At 39.5% G+C, this 20190-nt stretch overlaps 1 long non-coding RNA gene across 1 annotated transcript; it reads right to left on the bottom strand.

The window, feature by feature from the left end:
• Positions 1-9426: 9426 nt before the first annotated feature.
• Positions 9427-11095, bottom strand: LOC110917958. Its single transcript, XR_002580972.2, has 4 exons — positions 10882-11095; positions 10367-10559; positions 10181-10254; positions 9427-10067 (listed from the first exon to the last, which is right to left on the bottom strand). It is a non-coding gene; the product is annotated as an uncharacterized LOC110917958 (long non-coding RNA).
• Between the last annotated feature and the right edge of the window lie 9095 nt (positions 11096-20190).

Here is a 20190-nt window from a genome sequence, read left to right as displayed (position 1 = left end):
CCCTTACATGGCCCTTGCCATGGAGTTTTTTGCTAGGTTCTCAACCTGATATTAGGATAGAAAGACAAGTTTGATAAATCAACTTCATTCATTCAAGCAGTATCTGCTTTTACAAAAGGTTTTCGTTTTGATACAAACCAAACTTTTTAAACATAGAACTTTCTCAGGGTTTTTCCGTTCCAATGCCTTGGAAGCCTTTTGCCTTCTGGGTCTGCTAGCTTGTAAGATCCGCCCTTGTGTGCTTCTAGGATGGTATATGGACCTTCCCATTTTGGGCCCAGCTTCCCTTGATTTTCCTTTTTGCTAGCTTCGTTGTTTCTGAGGACTAGATCCCCTGGCTTGAATCGTTCATTCTTAACCTTCTTGTTGTAGTACGCTTCCATCTTTTGTTTATATTTGGCTTCTTGTATTGCCGCTTGATCTCGGGCTTCCTCTAGGAGTTGTAAATTCAACATGGTCTCTTGTTGATTTACTTCGGGATCCATGTTGACAATTCGTTGGGTTACAACTCCTATTTCAGTAGGGATTACGGCCTCGGTTCCAAATACCAAGCTGTAAGGTGTTTTCTTGTGACTTGCTTTTTCGGTTGTTCTAATTGCCCATAAAACGCTAGGAAATTCTTCGAGCCAATTGCTTTCATACCTCCCCAATCTTGTTTTGATGCCTTCCACGATGCTTCTGTTGGTCCTTTCGACCTGGCCATTTGACTGTGGGTAAGCCACTGAGCTAAAAATCTGGTTGATTCTGTATTCCTTGCACCAAAGGCTGAAGGGTTTCTCGGCAAATTGCTTTCCATTATCGGTGACAATTACACCCGGCAAACCATAGCGGCAGATGATATTTTCCCAAACGAAGTCTATGACTTGTTTTCCTGTGATCTTGGCAAGGGGTTTAACCTCCGGCCACTTGCTGAAGTAGTCGATTGCTACTAATAAGAACTTCACTCCCCCTTTGCTTGGAGGGAATGGCCCAACAATGTCCATTCCCCATTTATGGAATGGCCATGCCGGGGTTATTGGAACCAGGTCATGTTTGGGGCTTCTTGGGATTGGGGCATGAATTTGACAGGCATCACATTTCTTCAACTGTTCCACGGTGTCACGATGCATCGACGACCAGAAGTATCCAAGGTTCATGAGCTTTGCAACCACCGACCTAGCTCCAAAATGAGCTCCACATATTCCTTCATGCACTTCCTTAATCAAATACTTGCTTTGTTCAGGACCCACACATCTTAGCAAGGGTGCAAGGTAACCTTTTTTATAGAGGGTTTCTCCTTGCAACACATATTGTCTTGCTTTGATTTTAACCCTTTCGGCTTCTATTTGATCATTGGGTAGTTCATTATCTTGGAGGAATTTTTTGATGGGAGTCATCCAATTTGGATCTTCCTCGGTGACCACATCTTGCACTTCCAGTTCATCAATCGACCGGGCCTTTAACACTTCAACCAACACCTTTTTCGTGAGGTGGGCAAATGTGAGGGATGCCAATTTGCTCAAGGCATCGGCCTTTTTGTTTTGGGACCCTGGAATTTGTTTAATGCTGCATGCCTGGAAGGTGTTCATTAACTCCTAGGATTTTTCTTTGTACCTTCTCATGTTGGGCTCTTTGGCGACATAGCTGCCATTAATTTGGCTTGATACTAGTACTGAATCTGTGAACACTTCAAGCTTCTAGACTTTCATTTCTTTGGCCAGTCGTAGACCAGCGATCAATGCCTCGTATTCAGCCTCGTTATTGGTGGTCTGAAAATTAAAACAGAGAGCATATGTGAATTCTAGCCCCTCAGGGTTGATTAGGACTAGACCAGCTCCTGACCCTTCAACGCTTGAAGCCCCATCAGTGAATAATTTCCAGGCTTCAGGGTTGGAGGGTTCAGCGGTTGTGGTGTTTACTTCTTCAATTGTTTGGTTTGGGACTTCAACCAGGAAGTCGGCCAGGACCTGAGCTTTAATGGCTTTTCGTGGGACATAGGTGATGTTATGTTCACCTAGTTCCACTGCCCATTTTGCTAGCCTCCCCGAGTTCTCAGGTTTTTCAAGCACATTCTTGACAGGTTGGTCAGTGACCACTTGTATAGGGTGTGCTTGGAAGTATCTCCTAAGCCTCCTGGCTGTTTGAACCAGGGCTAGAGCAAGTTTTTCGAGGGGAGGGTATTTGGTTTCAGCTAGTTTTAGAGTTTTGCTGAAAAAATAAACGGGTACCTGAGCCTTGTCTCTTTCAATGATGAGAACTGCACTGATGGCTTCGTCGGCAATTGAAAGGTACACCGATATGACCTCCCCAGTTTTTGGTGCTGCAATATCTGGCAGGGAAGCTAAGTGATGTTTCATTTGATTGAAAGCTTCTTCAGCTTCATCGGTCCATCTGAAATCTTTTTTATCTGAGCAGTTCTTGAGCGTTTTGTAGAAGGGTAGAGACCTTTCGGCCAGTTTTGAGGTAAAACGCTTCAAGGCTGCAAGCTTCCCGTTTAAGCTTTCAACCTCCTTCTTGGTTCTTGGTGGTTTAGCTTCAAGGACAACTTTTACTTTGTTAGGGTTGGCCTTGATACTTTGCTTTCCGACGATGTGACCCAAGAATTTTCCTTCATCGAATCCAAACGAGCATTTTTCCGGGTTGAGCTTCATGTTAATCTTTCTAAGGTTCTTGAAAGTTTCTTGGATATCATCAAGCATTTGATGTTCCGTCTTGCTCTTAATCACCAAGTCATCGACATATGCCTCCATGTTTCTACCGATTTGGTCTTCAAAGGCCTTATCGACGAGTCGCTGATAGGTGGCACCTGCATTTTTGAGGCCAAAAGGCATCTTTTGATAGAAAAAGATACCTTTGTCCGTGTGGAAAGCTGTCTTTTCTTCATCCTCCTTCTTCATGAGGATTTGGTGATAACCTTTGTATGCATCAAGAAAGCATTTAAACGAATATCCCGTGACGGAATCGACCTTGAGATCAATTTCCGGCAGCGGGTAACAATCTTTGGGACAAGCCTTGTTAAGATCTTTAAAATCTATGCACATTCTCCAAGAGTTGTCGGGTTTTTTGACCATAACAGGGTTTGCAATCCATGATTGGTATTTGACTTCCCGGAGAATACCGGCTGATACAAGCTTTTCAACCTCTTCGCAAGCTGCCCGGCTTCTCTCGGGTGCCAGGCTTCTTTTCTTTTGGACCACCGGTTTGACATCCGGTGGTATTCTTAACTCGTGTTTAGCAATGTTTCGGGGGATCCCAGTCATATCTTCAGGACACCAAGCGAACACATCACTGTGATGTTTCAGCAGCTTTTCAAGGTACGAAAGAGTCTCCTGGGAAAGGTTGGGGTTGACCCTTATTCGTTGCTCAGGGTATTTAGGGTTTCTGACTAACCCTTGCTTGTCCTTTTCACCGTTTGAACTTTCACTCTCGATCATGTAAGCTTCCTGAGAGGGTTGAAGGGTTGCTATCCCTCTTTCAGTAGGGAATTTGACTGTGCCATGGCCGACAGACACTGCCATGTAGAATGCACATTGTCCGGGCCTCCCTATGATTACGTCAAAGTTTGAAGGGATGTTGATAACCACAAAGGTTAGTGATCGGGTTCTTTCTTTCGATCCCTCGCTGAAACGAACATCAAGGGTTATCTGCCCCAAAGGCTTCAGGGTTATATCGGCGATACCTTTTATGGAGGTTCCAGAAGGTTGAAGCCTTGAACGTTCCTCATCGCTTAAGCGGTTGAAGAATTTCTCGAACATGATTTCAGTGGCTGCTCCCGTGTCTATGTATGCTTTACATGTTTGTAGTGTACCACGGTGGCTTCAACCACAAGGGGACTGGGAAGTGGGTCCTTCCTCGTTGGGGGAAAGTAGACACACTGAAGCTCCCAGGCTTCCAACCGCTGCTTCTTGTGAGGAACCTTTTCATCAGAATACACCATGTTTACTTCCTTTCCTTTGCCTTCAGCCATCTTGTCCCGAACTCCTTTTACCAAATGGGCGAGCTCTCCTGACTTAACAGCCTCTTCAATTCTCTTTTTTAGTTGGAAGCAATCGTTGGTGTGATGTCCCTTTTCTTCATGGAACTCACAGAATTGCGTGGAGTTCTCATTTTTTCTGCTTTTAGGGAGAGGCCTGAGAGGTCTAAAGTTTTGTTTGACTTCTTCCGTTGCCAGGATTTCTTGAGGGGTTTTGGTGAGGGGAGTGAAACTCATGCCTTTGTCTCTGCCTAAAGGGTTTCGACCTTCAACCCTTCGAGGGTCTGAACCCTTTGGGCGCCTGTCATAAGAGTTGAAGTTTCCTCTCTTTCTGGCTGGGCTGTTGCTTCGCCAGCCAGACCCTCTTTTCCTTTGTTCCTTGATATCTACAGCTTCCTCTCCCCGAATGTGAGCTTCGGCCCTTTCAAGGGCTTCCTCCAAGGTTTTGGGCAGAGATTTGTTGAAATCTCGTGTGAGGTATTTAGAGGTTATGGCGTTCATAAAGCCGGCCACTCTCATTTTCTCGTCAGCCCCTACATAGGTTAGTCCTTCTTTCTTATATCGTTCAATGAATGCTCGAAGACTTTCATCGTCGCGTTGTTTTATCTGGAAGATTACTGTTGCGTCCTTGACGTATCGCCTTTGTTGGGAGAAGTTCGCCAGAAAACCCCTGCTGAGATCATCAAAGCTTCGAATGCTTTGAGCAGGTAGGTCGTTGAACCAGATCCTGGCGGATCCAACAAGAGTTTGCATGAACATTAGGCAACATTCAGCATTTGACCATTTTTCTATTCGAGCAGCACCAGTGAAGATCTGGAGGTGATCCTCGGGGTCTTCAGTCCCATCATACGTTCTGATGTGGGTTGGCATCTTGATTTTTGATTGAAAATCATAATCGGCTATCTGCCTTGAGAAGCATGAAAGGTTGCTTGGCTTATAGGGTTTAGCCAGGTCTTCTTCAGGTCTTGTATCCACATTGTGACTATTGCCATGATTCCCCTGAGTGGCTAGCACTTGATTAATGAAGTGTTGCCATGGGAAGTTGGCCATCATCTGGGACATCATATTGGGTATGAGGTTAAAGCCCTGAAGGCTTCCTGGACCAACCGAGCAGTTTACCTCGAGAGGGGTGCTAGTAACAGCACTTCGTGCTAAAGGGAGCACGGACAGAGCTTGCTCCCATGTGGTTGTTAAAGAAGCTGGATAGCTTGTCACCGGGGACTGTAGGAGCTGGTCAAGCGTTAGCTCGTGTCCCAGAGGAGTGCCACTAGTAATTGGTTGGGAAGAGAAAATAGGATGAACCGTTGGATTTGTCATAGTGGATAGATAAGGATGAGGGTTTGAAGGGTTGCTAGGACCAGCCTCACTTCTTGTGGTAAAAGGAGGTTGGGGTGGTCCGGGAGACAGCGTTGGCTCAGGTTCGTCATAATCTAAACGAATCCTTACCCCCTTTTCCCTTTCTTTACTCACATGCTGGTTAAGAAGTAACCTTAACTCGAGGAAATTATTAGCGACCCCCTCGGGGGTAAGTTCAACACGCGCTGGGGTGTCTGATACACCGACGTTGGGAGACGGAGCCCCGGATCTGGATGGGGTTGGTGTGTTGAAGGTAAGGAACTCGGGTGTACTCCCCGGAGTCGAAAACGGTGTTATTATAGCCGTATGAGCTTGACCACCACCCGGGGTAGAAGTGTTAGGGATCTGGTTCACTTCTCCCGGGGATCCACTTTCTGACATGGTGATTTTGAGTGAAGAGAGCTACACTACTAGGTCTTTTTGAGAAGAAATAGCGGCGTAGCCCCACGGTGGGCGCCAACTTGTTGATGCAACAAACACGAGACCGAGGATGGTAGCTGAGTTGGTTAGGCAAAAAGGCTGAAGGGTTCAGCTTTGCCTAACGCAGGTCGCGGGGTCCCCCCACGTTTTGCAAAACGTGGAAGGAGGTTCACTAGTATGTAGTTGTTATTTGCTTTGAGGTTCTTTCTCCGAGACAAGCTCGAATCCAGAAACGAAAGCAAACAGAATGTATGTGGTGAATATGACGAGGAGTAACTTGGAAGCAAGTACTCTTATGAATGACCAGAGACGAAGGAATCTTTCTCCGGTTTGGAATGTCTTTTTGAGGTGAAAGAGCTGTCTTCTTATAGGGGAAGACATCTCCTCAAATGGTATGTACAAGACTAGTGGAACCTGTTTGCAGTGGAGGGTTTCCCCTTTTGGGGTTGAAGGCTTTGGACCCCTGGGTAATAGCATGTATTGCAGACCTGCTCTGTTTTTGCGAGCGTGGGTTGGTGGAGTGAGCTCGGATGTGATTGATTACTGTTCCCTTCTCGCTTTTCCCACTTCACAGCTTTTTAACCATTGAACCGTTTAACCTTTTAAGCACTTATATGTTTGGTTACTTTATTTGGTCTTGGGCTACCCCCGTTATCAGAGGGTAGACAAGAATTTTTTTTGGGCATTTATGGGTGCAACAACTTTGTTTCCCGGTATTGAAATCGGTATCCTTGTTGGGGTGAGCTACAGTTTTTGTATTGCATACTTCTTTTTGTGATGGTTATAAAGAAAAGCTAAATAAGCGTTTGTGGGTCCGTCCAACCGGCCGTGCCACATTCTAAAGTTAACGGTTTTGACCGGTTAACATGCACACAAATTGTCCACCTCTATTGTGCTAATCTAATCGTCTGTTCCTTGTTGTGGTATGCATGTCCGTTTTTCACTGGATTTCATGATCCATGAATCAGCCAATCCGTATATTCATATGCTTATTATTTAGATGTTTATTTGTAAAAAAAAAGATGCATGAAGATGTTTACTTTATCTATATACGTCTAGATAATGTTTGGAAATTATTTCCTTAACATAGGTAGTCTATTCTTTTTGGGTTCAGTGGGTTCCTTGGAGCTCTCTCTTTTGGGAAGGCAGAAAACAGAAACAAATGCGTAAATGTGTCAGACGATTTTGTTAGTGGACCATGAACATAGTTCCAAATATTGATGCAAGTTTTTGACATGTTCATCACTTATTTTCATTTTCAGAACTCAGAGCATTCACATCCAATCCACCATATTCTCATCTTAAATTACACTAAAAAACACTACATTTTCTCTCTAATTTTCAATTAAATAATATTTTTTATACCTTTATCATTACCTTTTCTCTCTCATCCACTCACAACCACTTTCAAAATATATTAAAAAATTATAGGGGTGAACAGTGTCCCCCAAATATACATATGAACAGTAACATTTTCTCTCTCCTTCACTCACAACCACTTTTTATACTCTTTATATTTTAAAAACAACACACATAATTTAATTCCTTGGATGTGAATGCTCTCATTAAATTGGATGACTAAAAACTATGGGTGGCAATCGTGGCGGGTTGACGGGTTACGGGTTGACGGGTTGGTGGGTTGAAATGTTCAACCCGAACCCGACCCATATTATTATTCGGGTCAAAGATTTCAACCCTAACCCGACCCATATTAATTCGGGTCAAACCGAACCCGACCCGTTTAACCCATATTTTTAAATGAGTGATATAAGTTGACGATTTATAAACGAGTTGTTCGGTTTTAAGTGGGTTATCGATAACATGTTTAATGATGCGTATGGGTGTGATAAATAAATAATATAATGTGTCAAAATTAACATTATTATAACTAACCATGTAAATTAGAAACCGAAAAAACAAAAACAAAAATAAAAGATTTTTTATCTAAATAGTTAAACGGGTTAATGGGTCAACCCGTTTTTATACGAGTCAACCCGAACCCGACCCGTTTTTTTAAACGGGTCGTGTTAGTCGACCCAAACCTGTTTTTTTCGTGTCAGGTTCGGGTCGAGTTAACGGATCGTGTCAAGAATTGCCGCCCCTACTAAAAACCGATGAAAATTTTGATAGAGCGAGTCTTTCTTTCTTATCAAATTGATTAGAATACATACACACATTTGTCGTTGAGGATAATGATTTGTTATGGTTATTTAAAAAGGGGGTTGATGCTAGCAATGAAGAGAGTAATATTCGTCTGCAACAGGAACAGTCTGATTGTTATGATAAACGGCTTGGTTGTGAAATCTTGAAGATGTTTCTTTATTAATTTGATTATAGTTTATAGCGATGACGGAGTTATAGCATCCTTTAGGGTGTGTTCCCGAGTTAAAAATCCCTCTCCATCCCTCCCCTCCCCTCCATGTCTTTCCAAATTGGAAAGACTATTATCGGGCAAAAAAACCCCATTTTCCCTCCCCTCCCCATCCCTCCCCTCCCCTCCATGTCCTAAACGGGGCGGTGATTCCTTTCGGTACGTGGAACCTGACGTGCAATGTGCGGCATAAAAACATAAATATCAACAGTTTTTTCTTGATAACTTACCGTTTGACTTCTTGGTCAAACGGACCATTTTTTACTTCAAATTGACATGAATTAATTGAATTTTAGAGGATCTTGATAAGTACCATGAATCTCATGTTCATTTCTATAATTTAGGAATAATATTGGTCTCAAATATGTAATGCCAGTCTAAATTATGAATTTAGATTGTTATGAATGTTTGACTCTCATTGTCAAAGTGCTTCTCTTGCAGGGGCGGACCCACGTTAAGCGGAACGGGGTCACCGGACCCCAATCTTTTTATAAAAAGTAGTAGAAACGGTATATAAAATTTTCTATGGACGCCATAAAATAATTTAATTGGACCCCATAACAATGAGAGTGAGCCTAATGCATTGGTAAAACCCCTTGTTTACATTCAAAAGGTCTCGGGTTCAATACCTGTTTCTTTCGTTTTTTTGGGTTTTTTTTCTTTTTAAACTTGACTTTAAAATTGGGTATTTTAATAGCTGAATGTGTAGTAAATGAATTAAACTTGACTTTAAAATTGGGTATTTTAATAGCTGAATGTGTAGTAAATGAAACTTGTAGTTTAGTTATGATATTGTTTTCTATTATGTTTCCGACCCGACCCGAACAACGACCGATCCAAAAAATTTGAACACCGGAAAAATGGGACCCTATTGTCCAAAAATCCTGGGTCCACCACTGTTCTCTTGTAAATGTGATCGAAAAAACCGAAATTTGTTGAAAACAGGATAATTCAATAGTGGGAAAGAAAGGAAGCTGGTTTTCTTCAATTAAGATGTAACACCCGAAAGTTTAAAAACTCTAAATTAATAAATATATTTTAATTATGTTGGTTTTAAGAGGAGTTACACATTTTATAATCGATTAGATGATTATGGTTTCTAATGAAACATTTATTGATTAATTATTACCCAATAATGTGTGTTTTTTTTTCTATTTCTATAACAATTAAAAATAATAATATTCAAATAAAAGTTTAATTACAAGTCTTGATTTTTATGGTGAATAAATTCTGTTGTTTTTTCTCTTTATATGAAACTAGGTTAACTACCCGTGTGATACACGGGTTGAACAATCTAAGTTGGATAAAACATAAAATTTATAGAAAATAACAAAGAATGAAACAACATTTTCATTCAACAATCAAAAACCAAAAAATATAAATTACAAATAAAAGAAATAAAAACTAATCACAAGTCTCTGAAAATTTCCTTGTAAACAACATTTGTTGTTTGATTTGTAACATTCCCTTCTTTGTCTAAAATTAGTAGTTTTGCTCCGGCTCTACTCTTTACTCTCGAAAGTGCAACATACAATGTCCATGGGTGAATACAGGTTGCTTTTAGTACAAACCAACTCGAGATAGTGATTATCCTTGGCTTTTGTTTATAGTCATTGCAAAGCATACACATAGTGGAAATTGCCTTCTCTGAAACTTGAAGGGAATTTTTTTGTCTCTGAAACTAATCACATCTCTTTTCATGCCCATTCCCCAATTACACATTTCATTAATACATGCGAATTTTTAACCCCAAGTCATGTAATAATTTAAGAGGCTTATTTAATGTAATAGTATCTAATAGATCTTTTATTAGATAACCAAACAATAAGAGACCAGTTAGTTAAAACTTAGCGATTCTCACCTTTGAACTCATTTGCTAATGTGGGCCGTCCTAGTGGAACCACAATTCCGTCTTCAAGAGGGTCACTCTTAGACATATTCGGAGTGGTAGCCCCAACACCTTTCATGCTGCAAAAACCGTTTGTCAGACAAATACTATTTAATATTGAATAAAAGTTGGTCAACAAAACCATGTATAAATAACCACTGATTTTTGGTGTAATATGGATAAATATTAGAACCTTAATTTTCATTGTGGTAATTTGTCAACATCATAGTTAGCTTCTAGTAGCTCAGCCATTTCACCAAGAGCGACCTAATTAACAAAACAAATGCTAATAGTATTTACAAAGAAATCCCTATTAACTAATCAACAAAAGAACATTAAGTTAAACGAAAAATATATATATTTGTAGAACATGAACAACCTCACACAAAAGTAGCACACCAGAGGAAGATTGTTGAGATGCACAACAATAGTTTGCACTTTTGAGAACATGAAAGCAAAATAAACAACTTTTCCAAACATGTATGCTGTTACAGGTGCTTCTGATGGGGCAATTTGTAAACCTTGTAATTTATTTTGGAACAATATTTAGTCATTTTTTCCCGATCTGAGACCTAAATCACCATAATACCAGAGTCAAATCAAGTTTGCCAAGCACTTGTAATTGATTATCATAATTTCAAATCACAATATCACTTTTAGAGCATATGTAAAAACCCAAATTCTGATGACTTTGGAAATTATGTCTATATTATAAAGCTTTCGGTTCACATGAAACCAACAATATTGTGAAGATTCGAATACCCAAGATCAATTATTCTAGAGTCATAAGACAAAAAGATGAACATTAAAAAACCCATCCATCGTTAAACCCTAGACTTAGCCAAATACCACACAATTTTCTATTGCATGTAAAACAAATCAAAGAAAACTTACCAAGTTCAGCCGTCGTCTTCAATTTTGGATTGGATATGGTTTTCAAATATAGCAACTCGAATGGAGTCAGAATTTGTCGCACAATCGGCGATCTTGTGGTGTCTTCAATGTTGTTTCATCAATAAACAGACCAGATATTAGAAAGGGCGATCTTCATGGGAAGATTGTGGCATCTTGAATCTTATGGCGTCTTCATGGGAAGAAAGTTTAGGGTCTTCAATTTGAGGAATTTCATGAATATTTAGGGTTTTCAAGTTGAGGAAACAGGAAAGAGAGAGAAAGTAGCGAAAAGAAAGGAATAACTCGTATTGTGATAAGGGTCGGGTCAAAGTAAAAATTGTGAGCGGGAAACCCACAAAATCAATGGCCCTTAGAATTGGACACGTGTCCCACAATTAGTTTTATTTATTATATATAGAAGATGCCATGTGCTTCCATGTTGGAATAATAATAATAATAATAATAATAATAATAATAATAATAATAATAATAATAATAATAATAATAATAATAATAATAATAATAATAATAATAATAATAATAATAATAGTATAATAGGACTATATAACAATATAGCATATGGGATTTAGTATAATTATAAGATATCGATTTTCACACTTGACTTTCAACATTACAATTATCTCAACGTCAAGTCCGTTTCATCGTACACAATCGCTAACTAACTTGCCGAAGATGTGGGATGCAATGCTCAACACCATCGTTTTTTTTTTAAACTCACAATAAGAATCATTTACGTATTTTTTTTACTCCGTTCCATCGCGCCGCAACCACCGGAAGTTTGCCGCTGGTTCGAATTTCGACCATCCATATAACCACCGTCGCAATCCTCCATAAACCTTTGTTCGCCAGGAGCCTTCGGTCACGCCGCACCACCGTTGTAGTACCACCGATAGCCGCCGAACCAGCGTCGGTACGGCCGTGACCATCTCGTGCGATTCGCATTCCGTTCGAGTCATTCCGACTCACGATCAGGTACCGGTAATTTATTTATTATTTTCTTTCGAGTCATGCTTTGATGCAATCCGATATGGAAGCTGTTTTTATCCGGTGACGATGTAGCCGAACGCAAACTGTGAATCACCGTTGCTGCTCACCTCAGTTCAGTTCCGTTTGACTACCCGCTACGGCTTCTCATTAGTCTCCATTCAAATTTGTTTGGTGATTAAGGTACCCAAACGATCCCTCGTCCGATTCAAATTTATATGCTTAAATTCTGGTTTGAACCCGTACCGGCGACTAAAGTTTAGAATTATTTAAAAACGGCAAATGAGGTCGATGAAATAACCCTACTTATAGTTCCGACACCCAACTTGTGCTCTGTTATGTTTGTATCATAATAATCCAAAGTGATTTTGAGATCATATTACGAAACTAATGCGAGTTCATTGCGTTCGTTGAACGTGTTAGTCTATAGTTTAATGCATACGGACATAAAATATTTTCATTCTTTTGTACATAGTCATCGTTACATGGACACATACAACAACTAAACACATGACATGAAAACATATATAATAATTATATATGGTATTTTACGACCTGTGTATAAACCAAAGTTGCAAGTGAAGGGATTTACATGTTTAAAAAAAAAAGGTAGCTAACTTTGAAATAGCTTTTATTCTAATTAGATTTTTTGGTGTGAAGCCACATATACTTTTTTTTAATAAAATGTTAATAAACTCAAATTTAAACCTTGGTCTCCGGGAACTTCTTAATAAACAAAACAAGTAATGTTCATAAAACTAATTCGGGCTGTAACGGGATTATAGGTTCTTGATTTTTGGTGTCGACTTGATTATTTGGTTTTGCTTTGCTTGCTAATAAGGTACGGATTCTGTTTTCTTTTCATCATAGTATTATTATTCAAGTCCGTTACTTTGTAGTACGGATGTTTTCGCTAGTTGTTTCCATTTCGTGATTAGTACTTATTGTAGCATGCAATAGACCTTAGATTTTGTGCTCGTTATTGCATGTTCCCTTTAGACTTATCTCAAGATACTTTTATTTCTGATACGCTTTGTACTCTGTCACCCGAGCAATTATAAGACTTGTCGTTGGGGCGTCAACGACATGGCACTCATCGTGACGGTGCGTAACTAAAGTTCACGGCGTTTCTAGTTTGTGCTTGTGTAGCACATGGCCCCTAGAGGCGAATAGATCGATCTTAGCTCTGACTCCTGACTCCTGTTGAGATGGAATAATGTTTGTACGCCTACACGCACCATCTCGGCGCATGGACTATAGCCATGTATGCCTCTGTTTAGGCTCGTGGGTGCTTCTATATTACGTGACTTGTTTTATTCTTATATGTTGTCACGTATGTCTTGTCTCTGTTATGATATGTTGATATGTTTATATGCATCTGATTATGTTCAGTATCTGTTATCTGTTCAGTATAAGTTTTGGGACTCAAGTTATGTAAGTATCTGTTTCAGTGCCAGAATTTTAGTCTCTGTTTTCAGCATTTGTCTGGTGTTCGTCTCAGTATTTGTTTTAGAACTGTTTTGTTTCCAATATCGGGTTGCATAATCTTTACAAGTATTAGATTTCTATGTTTTCAAAACTCATGTTATCTAAAATATTTTGTTAATTAAATATATATATTTTCAAATTAGAAATATAGTTGTTTTGACTAAATAATGATTTGTTACGAAATTCGAGTTATCTTTAGATTTTGATTTAAATCTAATTGTGTATTCATAATATGGTAATTTCGATAATTTTCTTATTTTAAAGGAATTGGGATTTTTAAACAATATTATATTATAAGTAAAACTATTTGAGAGAAGGAAAATTGTTTTAGTTTCAAATGTGGTTCAATGTCAGTCTTAGTTCAGATTCCGTTATGTGGTGTTTCGTTCTCATTTGTTTGTCTTTACATGTACTATTGATTTCTCCGTTACTGGGCAACTTTTTGGCTCAGCCGTAGTTTTCTTTTCGTATTTGTCTTATTTGTTTGACAGGTAATATGGGAAACTTGGGGAAATAAGTGAGGAGAGTCTTGAAGATCGAGTTTTGTTTCGTTTCAGTAATGTAAGAAAATGTAATTAGGCTCTTTTGTTTTCAACGTTATGGATTGGTTTTAGTTTTGATATCTGTATGAGTGACACGTCAGCCTGTTCAGGTTGGGGTGTTACATAAGAAGTCGTTTAGTCTGAGCTCCAACGTTTATCTCTCCTTGAATTTTTGAATTTGATTACTAAGAAGCTATTTTTTTGTTTGTTAAATCTACCCTTCCATAATTTTCAAGTTCTGAATGTTGTATTGTAGGAAATTCCAATTCTCAATCCCGTATATCTCATGTTAGGTGCATCTTTCGGAGCAGCTGCAAAGGGAACTGGGCTCAAGGCTCTTGAGTTTTCAATCGATGTCGTATTGTCATTCTTTCGGTCATATCATCGCTTTACTCTTTGGGTTTTTCTTTCGGTTACTATACTGAGTGTTGGTACTGTATTAATATCATAATGAACAAATTGATACCCACCAAATTTCCGCCGCAACGCGCTGGCGAATTTTACTAGTTAAAAAACAAACCTTGTGAATAGTAAGATGGCATCTTGGTAATTTGGTTGTCTATTCTTGTGTATAGACTATCATCACTTTTTCATCCCTCTCTCCACCCCGATTTCAACTCTAAACCCTCACACCACCCCACCGTCACCGTTCCACCATCAACCTGCGGCACCGCCATATCCGACCATCGAACACCTCTCCACACTCCTTTAACCCTTTCCCCTACAACAACTTCACCAAAAAAACCCCACTTCCCAACATAGACCGCCATCATCTCTGGTCGCACCACCATCGCTAAAAGGCGGATACTGGTCACTATTCCGACATACCATGGCGGCACGCAGCGATGGATATGTTGGAGATGTTGTCTTCAACCCAGCCCATTAAGGCTAGCCAAGAATTAGTGAGAAGGGAAAGGGTTCGACCGGCCCTAACCCTAACGAGCTTTAAGTGTTTTAGGTCCAGTTGTTTAGTTACTTGTTTAGTAAGGGACTAACCCTAATTCTAGCCTATAAATATATCTCTTGTACTTGTAATCATTATCACTCAATAAAATACAAACCCTAGTTGCCCCCGTGGACGTAGGTTACACACTGTGACCGAACCACGTAAATCTCGTGTCTAGCTTTTCTTATTGCTTTTGTTTATTGATCTCGTGTGTGTGCTCTAAATCCTAACAACTGGTATCAGAGCTCGGGCTCTTGATCAAGAACACACACCAGCCGCCTACCACCTCCTGCCTCCAGCCGCCGCCGCAAACCCTAATTAGGGTTTCGCCGCCACCTAGCCTCCGCTAGGGTTTCCACGCCGACACCCACCGACCTGCTGCAGTTTCCTAGCTTTGCTCCAGGGCAACCGAGTACCGCCGCCGCCACCTAACCTAGATTAGGGTTTTGCCAGCCGCCGCCTAGCAACTTGCCGGAACCGCAGAACCACCGCCGCCGCCAATCGGATTAGGGTTTCCAGCCGCCGCCGCTCAAACAGAAGGATTTCTGTACCGATTTTCGTTGCTGCGTTTTTCGGGTTTTTCTGCATGTTTTTCGAGGTCAGATTTCAGGGTTGTTTTTTTTTCAGTTTGTTCTCTCACGTTCTCTGGTTAGTTTCTGTTATTCAGCAAAGATGTCTGATGATGGAAAAGTCAGAATTGAGAAGTTTGATGGGAAGAATTTCGGATGGTGGAAGATGCAAATCAAGGATTTGCTGATATAGAAGGATCTGGATGCAGCCTTAGAGCCTCCTCCGACACCTGTAACGGATAAGTGGATAGCCATTGACAAGAAGGCTATGTCAACTATCAGGCTCACTCTTTCTATGAATGTTGGCTACAATATTTCTGAACAAACCTCAACACGAGGAATCATCGAGGCTTTGTCAAATATGTATGAGAAGCCGTCTCCTGCCAAAAAGGTGTTTCTGATACGGGAGTTAGTCAACACCCGCATGAAAGAGGGAAGTTCTGTTATTAAGCATATTAATTTGTTTAATTCTCACTTGTCTCGTTTGAATTCAGTAAAATTCAAGATAGATGATGAACTGCAAGCATGCCTGCTCTTGTCCTCATTACCTGACAGCTGGTCAGGAACTATTACTGTAGTCACTAGGGCAGTTGAGACCCTCACTTTTGCTAAAGTACGTGACTTGATATTTAATAAGGACTCAAGAAGGAGGAATTCTGGAGAGAAGTTCGTTGCTCAGTACTGAGGGGAGAGGGAGAAGTAATAATAGAGGTGGAAATAGAGGAAGGTCAAAGTCAAAACGAAGAAGCAAGTCAAGACCAGCAAAACCGAGAAAAGACATACAGTGTTGGAACTGTGATGAGCATGGGCACTTTAGAAGTCAGTGTACTAAACCTCATAGAGACAAAAAGGAGGTGAATGCTACCACAACCTCAGATTCAGAGGATGCCCTTATTTGTTGTGTCGAAAATACTGTTGAAGACTGGATTATGGATTCAGGAGCATCGGTTCATGCTACTTCTAGCACAAAGAAGATGAAGAATCTACGAACAGGTAACTTTGGTAAAGTTCGTTTGGCTAATAATCAGAGTCTTGATATTACAGGAGTTGGAGACATAGACTTAAAAACACCATTGGGAACCATTTGGACCTTGAAGAATGTTCGGGTCATTCCTAGTTTGAAGAGGATGTTCATATCCATTGCTCAGCTTGATGATCAAAGATATGATGTCCACTTTGGTAGACGACAATGGAAAGTTGTTAAGGGCAGTATGGTCATTGCAAGAGGAAAGAAGAGATGGTACACTATACATGGTTGAGGTACCAACTGACGGGGTTAATGCATTATCTGATGGGCCGAGTCTATCAAAGTTATGGCATCAAGGACTCGGCCACATGAGTGAAAAGGGGATGAAGATGCTCGTTACCAAGGGAAAACTTCCAGAACTTAAACAGGTCGAGTCTGAGTTTTGTGAACCGTGCATCCTAGGCAAGAAAAAGAAGGTGACTTTTGTGAAGACAGGGAGAGCACCAAAAGTGTAACACCCCAAAAACCGAATTATTAAATTTGCTAGTTTGTTATCATGTTTAACAAAATGAGATATAATAACTAGGTTAGTAAACCTAGTTGGATGTCTAGCAAATTAGGTAAAGCAATGAAATTTAAAGCTAATTATGATGGTGTCATAAACTTAAGGGACCATAGTTGTAAAAAGGAGAACTTGATTTTATAAAAACAAAAATTAGACACAACACACACATGTGTGTGTGTGTGTGTGTGTGCGACGTGAAGAGCAGGAGAGAAAGGGGGAGAACAAAACCCTAACAACACAAAATCAGTAAAATTGGAAAGGAATTTGAGGGCTAAACGAATGCATGAACTAAGCACTATGATCCCCTAAGTGTTCCTAACATCAAGTAAGTTAAATTATGTGTTTTAATGATAGTTGATGAAGTGGGTTTTAGTCAATCCGTGAAATCTTATGAAATTGAACATGTATATATGTTAGATTCACCATATAGAAGGTGTCTTATGCTTGAATTTGAATGTATTGAAGATTTGAGGAGAAACCCACTTGTTTAAGTAGCATGGTAATCTTGTAGTTGTATAAGTTAAGTAATTTTGATGAATGAATGATTATGTACTAATGTATCGTTAGCTAATCATGTTGTAGGATGTATGAATCATGTGAAATTGGTTGAATGATTGAGTTTTTGTAGTTTACTAACGGGTTATGCATAAAACTCATGTACATGATGCTTAAAATGTTGTACGCCCATCAAGTGTTTTACAAAATGCCTCAATGATAAGCCATGTAGTTTTGAATAGATTGGGAAGTGATGTGATGCATAAGGATAACATAATATACATAAATTGTGAAACATGGTATGAAGTAGGAATGAATGTAATTGTTATGTAAATAAACGGCGCAATCTAAAATGAGATTGGATTATATATAGGATTAAGGTTAGAAGGTAAATTTTGTATGCAAGAACTTATGTGTTATGTACTAGCTAATTTACGTGTCACGTACGCTAGTAATGAAGTATGATGATACATATCCTATATGTGCACTAATAAACTAATGAAAGTCAAATATTGTATGACTTGATAGCCGAACGAATGAATGTATGTAAGCTAACCGTGTTACGAATGTGGTGACATGTACGGATAGGAGTCATGTCAACAAGAGCACAAACGAGGAAGTGTCATGGGTCGAAGGTAAACATGGAAGCTATGTGCAAATTCGGACGCATGAGGTAAGTAAACTCCCGGACTCCCTCTCTAGTAGTAAAAGAGATTAATTGTATGATAATTGTTAGAAGTTATGTTGAAATGCGTTATTGATGATGATATCAAGTAAGTAGTATTAAGTAAGTGATTTCCGAATCACTTCTTAGTTTATTTAAGCAAAGTTATGTGCTAGTTACTTAAGCATGATAGTCGAAGCCTATTAAGATTTGGTTATTTAGAAGCAAAGGTTTTCGCTATGTAGGCCAACGGGTCAAAATAAGGAAGTTTAACTAATGAAGTTCAATTACGTATAATTGATTGAAATGAATGAGATTAATGCATACCGGGAATCTGGTTCATAAACCCCATGTATGGAATTCCGGATAGTGTAAACCCTTTTATAGTTATAATGTTCATGTGAGTTTTGAGTATAAACAAGTGAGTTGTTTGGTAACAACATGAATGGGTCAAATAACTAGTAAATGAATATTAAGTCGAAAGCATATAAGTTAAGAATTTCCTTAATCCGTGTGTTGGATTTCAAGTTCACATGATAGAATGTTAATTTACAATCATGTAGGAAGAAACGTGACGCAAAACGGATGAAAAATGAGAGAGTTATGTCCGTTTCGGTAAGAATTAATGGCTAGGGAAAAGTGCAGAGCTGACACGGCCGGGTGGTGAGCTGACACGGCCGGGTGAAGGTTCTGTCAAAAATATTATTTATGTGATTTATGCATCGTAGGCTTCGGTATATTATCTGTGGACTACGGTGGGCCTCCCAAACATGATTTCGAGTGTTCCCTTGACGATTATAAGTTGTAAACCCAAGTCTACGCCTCATGTAATTTATATAAGAGTATGATAGATGTATGTAATGAAGTTGGATAGGTATTACATGTAAATGATATACAAGAATGCGTACGGAACACGTAGGTATGAATACATGATTGTAGGTATGATTGAATGTATATTAGGTATGTAGATGTGTATGATTGTAAGTATGTATGTGTGCAAGTATGTGCGAATGCATGATTTGGATGCATTTGAGAATTAACGTTACTAACAATGCCCTTGAGTTTGGGATGTAATGCAGGAATGAGAATGTCGGATTCTTATGAAGTTAGCCGAACTCGGAACAGGAGACTTAGAGAGAATAGTCGAATGAATCGAAGCTATATTGTCGAATATTATACGAAAGTTAATTGTGTAAGAATAGTGTTGTATGAGGTTGTCAATGACTAATGATTAAGTTGTATGTGATGTTCACAGGTACCATACGGATTTCTTCTTCTCCTACTAACGAAGATGAGCGGACGAATATCGAGTCAAGAGCAAGGATTGTACGGGAAGGATCGGTCACATAGTTTAACAAATGTAGGTCCGAAGTACTAATATAATGGAACGTGGTAAATACTTTTTAATGAGTGTATGACATTTGGTATTTGAACTTTCCTGTAAGTACTATGTCTATTAAAGAACGAAATTTTGGGTTCATATTTTCCGTTGTGTTGTATTTTTAAGTTATTACAAGTTAGTCTTACAGGGAATTGTTCATAATAGGAACGGGTCATGCTCGATTTTTGTTAAATTATAGTATGATAATATCACATTTAGGAAGGTGAAACCTTGGGCGTTTCAAGTTGGTATCAGAGCCATGGTTTGAGTGAAATCAAGTAGAAGGAGGTAAATACTTGAACTCAAACCGGTGTGCTCTCGTGACCAAGAACCCGTACAATCCAAGACTCGATCAAGGCCTAAAGGCAAAAGCGAATGTAAGTATGTATTAGATTATGTATTTGAAGGAAACTAATAGTATGTTATGTGAAGGGTAAGCGCAATGGTTTGGAAGGGAGAATCCGTGAATGCGGTCTAGGACCGGCATCAAGGCAAGTAATAAGATGAGTTGACCCCAGGTACGTAAACTTAACGTCTGGGCGTATGAAATGGGATAATTAAGCAAGTGAAAGAAAATTTTAAATGAAATATAATAACGACATGGTAAATGAGTTTTGAAAATGTTACACGTGCCGAAACTTAATTCTTCGGACATAAGGTGGCAATTATGCGAAACACGAAACTAGT

Source organism: Helianthus annuus, chromosome 16 (assembly GCF_002127325.2).
Source record: "Helianthus annuus cultivar XRQ/B chromosome 16, HanXRQr2.0-SUNRISE, whole genome shotgun sequence".
Classification (NCBI taxonomy): Eukaryota; Viridiplantae; Streptophyta; class Magnoliopsida; order Asterales; family Asteraceae; genus Helianthus; species Helianthus annuus.
The sequence above is the reverse complement of the archived record's forward strand: the minus strand, read 5'-3'. Positions and strand labels throughout refer to the sequence as shown.